Below are 4,034 nucleotides of genomic sequence, written 5' to 3'. Positions count from 1 at the left end.
ACCCAAAGCTAAGCACTTCTTCCATTGCAAGAAAGATCAATCTAGTAGGCCAAACCAAACTGATAATTCGAAAAGACTTGCAAAGATAACAAATCATACATAAAATAATTCAGAGGAGATTCAAATATTGTTCATAGATAATCTTGATCATAAACCCACAATTCATCGGATCTCGACAAACACACCGTAAAAAGAGTTACATCAAATAGATCTCCAAGAAGGTCGAGGAGAACTTTGTATTGAGATCCAAAGAGAGAGAAGAAACCATCTAGCTAATAACTATGGACCCGAAGGTCTATGGTAAACTACTCACACTTCATCGGAGAGGCTATGGTGTTCATGTAGAAGCCCTCCATGATCGATTGCCCCTCTGATGGAGCGCCGGTAAAGGCCCCAAGATGGGATCTCACGGGTATAGAAGGTTGTGGCGGTGGAAATAGGGTTTCGTGGTGCTCCTGGATGTTTTCGGGGTATATGGATATATATAGGCGAAGGAAGTCGGTCAGGGGAGCCACAAGGGGTCCACGAGGGTGGGGGCGCGCCTCCCTGCCTCGTGGCTGCCTCATTTCTTTCTTGACGTCCACTCCAAGTCTCCTGGATTGCGTTTGTTCCAAAAATAACTCTTCCGAAGGTTTCATTCCGTTTGGACTCCGTTTTATATTCCTTTTCTGCGAAACACTGAAATAGGCAAAAAAACAACAATTTGGGTTGGGTCTCCGATTAATAGGTTAGTCCCAAAAATAATATAAAAGTGTATAGTAAAGCCCATTAAACATCCAAAACGGGTAATATAATAGCATGGAACAATCAAAAATTATAGATATATTGGAGATGTATCATCAGCCCCTTCAGCGCCCTTGACCGCGGCAACCTTCGTGCCCTCCTTCTGATTCTTCAACGGCTGCTGCCTAACGACAGACGAAGGCGCTAAGCATTGCTTCAAGAATCAACAAACAAGGATAAGGGAAAGACTTACTGGCTGACGAAGACGAAGTTCCTCTTCAGGCTCAGCAGCGGGCGCTCAGGCGGGGCAACCAGTGCTGAGCTCCTGGGAGCAGGAGAGCTCGTGGTTGGCGCCGTTCGGGACGTTGTCGGTGAGAGCGAAACACTGCCCGGAGGAATCAACGCGGTCCTGCCCTTCTTTGTGGCTACCCGCTTGGGCTGCTTCGAGGAGGACACCCCAAATCTCGTGGTGACTCTGGAAGGGCGAGGCACCTCCGTTACCGGAGGCTTATCATCATCATCGTTAGGAAAGTCGCGAATGAGCTCCCTCTGCTGCAGGGCAGAGGATTCTTCCACAACCCCGTCCTCGGTGGCCTCGGAGGATTGATCGTCGGAGGACAGGTGAACCAAGGCGGTAGGCGACGGGGGAGGCCCCGGCCGCACAAGCCCAAACTCGTCAAAGACCGGCACAGCAGCGGCGAACCCCTCGCCGCCATCCCGGCAGTACAGCGAAAGCCAATCTTCCGGAAGATTGTTCGGTCCTTCCCCGTCAAGTAGAGAAACACCTTGCTCAGGTCCTCCTCAGGAAGGGCATCTTGGCGCAGGCAGATCTTGTCGTCAACACCGCCAAGCTTCCACAGGGGGCGAGAGTGGTCTTGGAGCGGCGCGATGCGCTGCCTTGATTTCTACTACGCAACCTTCTCCTTGTAGACATTGTTGGGCCTCCAAGTGCAGAGGTTTGTAGGACAGTAACAAATTTCCCACAAGTGGATGACCTAAGGTTTATCAATCTTTGGGAGGCATAGGATGAAGATGGTCTCTCTCAAACAACCCTGCAACCAAATAACAAAGAGTCTCTTGTGTCCCCAACACACCCAGTACAATGGTAAATTGTATAGGTGCACTAGTTCGGCGAAGAGATGGTGATACAAGTGCAATATGGATGGTAGATATAGGTTTTTGTAATCTGAAATTATAAAAACAGCAAGGTAACTAATGATAAAAGTGAGGACAAACGGTATTGCAATGCTAGGAAACAAGGCCAAGGGTTCATACTTTTACTAGTGCAAGTTCTCTCAACAATAATAACATAACTGGATCATATAACTATCCCTCAACATGCAACAAAGAGTCACTCCAAAATCACTAATAGCGGAGAACAAACGAAGAGATTATGGTAGGGTACGAAACCACCTGAAAGTTATCCTTTCTGATCGATCTATTCAAGAGTCCATAGTAAAATAAGATGAAGCTATTCTTTCTGTTCGATCTATCATAGAGTTCGTACTATAATAACACCTTAAGACACAAATCAACTAAAACCCTAATATCACCTAGATACTCCAATGTCACCTCAAGTATCCGTGGGCATGATTATACGATATGCATCACACAATCTCAGATTCATCTATTCAACCAACACAAAGTACTTCAAAGAGTGCCCCAAAGTTTCTACCGAAGAGTCAAGATGAAAACATGTGCCAACCCCTATGCATAAGTTCACAAGGTCACTGAACCCGCAAGTTGATCACCAAAACATACATCAAGTAGATCACGTGAATATTCCATTGTCACCACAGATAAGCACCTGCAAGACATACATCAAGTATTCTCAAATCCTTAAAGACTCAATCCGATAAGATAACTTCAAAGGGAAAACTCAGTCCATTACAAGAGAGTATAGGGGGAGAAACATCATAAGATCCAACTATAATAGCAAAGCTCGCGATACATCAAGATCGTGCCAAATCAAGAACACGAGAGAGAGAGAGATCAAGCACATAGGTACTAGTACATACCCTCAGCCCCAAGGGTGAACTACTCCCTCCTCGTCATGGAGAGCGCCGGGATGATGAAGATGGCCACCGGTGAGGGATCCCCCCTCCGGCAGGGTGCCGAAACAGGGTCCCGATTTGTTTTTGGTGGCTATAGAGGGTTGCGACGGCGGAACTCCCGATCTATTGTGCTCCTTGATCTTTTTAGGGTATATGGACATATATAGGCGAAAGAAGTCGGTCAGGGGAGCGACGAGGGGCCCACGAGGGTGGGGGTGCGCCCAGGGGGTAGGGCGCGCCTCCCTGCCTCGTGGCTTCCTCTTGGCTTCCCTGGCGTATACTCCAAGTCTCCAAGATTGCTTCCATTCCAAAAATTAGTCTCCCGAAGGTTTCATTCCGTTCGGACTCCGTTTGATATCCCTTTTCTTCGAAACACTGAAATAGGCAAGAAAACAGCAGTTTGGGCTGGGCCCCCGGTTAGTAGGTTATCCCCAAAAATAATATAAAAGTGTAGAGTAAAGCCCATTAACATCCAAAATGGGTAATATAATAGCATGGAACAATAAAAATTAATAGATACGTCGGAGACATATCAAGCATCCCCAAGCTTAATTCCTGCTCGTCCTCGAGTAGGTAAATGATAAAAAAACAGAATTTTTGATGTGGAATGCTACCTAGAATATTTCTCAATGTAATTTTCTTTATCGTGGCATGAATGTTTAGATCCAAATGATTCAAGATAAAAGTTCATATTGACATAAAAATAGTAATACTTCAAGCATACTAACAAAGCAATCATGTCTTACCAAAATAACATGGCTGAAGAAAGCTATCCCTACAAAATCATATAGTCTGGCTATGCTCTATCTTCATCACATAAAGTATTTAATCATGCACAACCCCGATGACAAGACAAGCAATTGTTTCATACTTTACTATTTCCAATTTTTTTCAATCTTCACGCAATACATGAGCGTGAGCCATGGACATAGCAATATTTGTGGAATAGAATGGTGGTTGTGGAGAAGACAAGAAAGGAGAAGATATTCTCACATCAACTAGGCGTATCAACGGGCTATGGAGATGCCCATTAATAGATATCAATGTGAGTGAGTAGGGATTGCCATGCAACGGATGCACTAGAGCTATAAGTGTATGAAAGCTCAACAGAAGAAACTAAGTGGGTGTGCATCCAGCTTGCTTGCTCACGAAGACCTAGGGCATTTTGAGGAAGCCCATCATTGGAATATACAAGCCAAGTTCTATAGTGAAAATTTCCCACTAGTATATGAAAGTGACAACATAGGAGACTCTCTA

This window comes from Triticum aestivum, chromosome 3B (assembly GCF_018294505.1).
Source record: "Triticum aestivum cultivar Chinese Spring chromosome 3B, IWGSC CS RefSeq v2.1, whole genome shotgun sequence".
Taxonomy (NCBI): Eukaryota; Viridiplantae; Streptophyta; class Magnoliopsida; order Poales; family Poaceae; genus Triticum; species Triticum aestivum.
Note: the sequence above shows the minus strand (reverse complement) of the source record.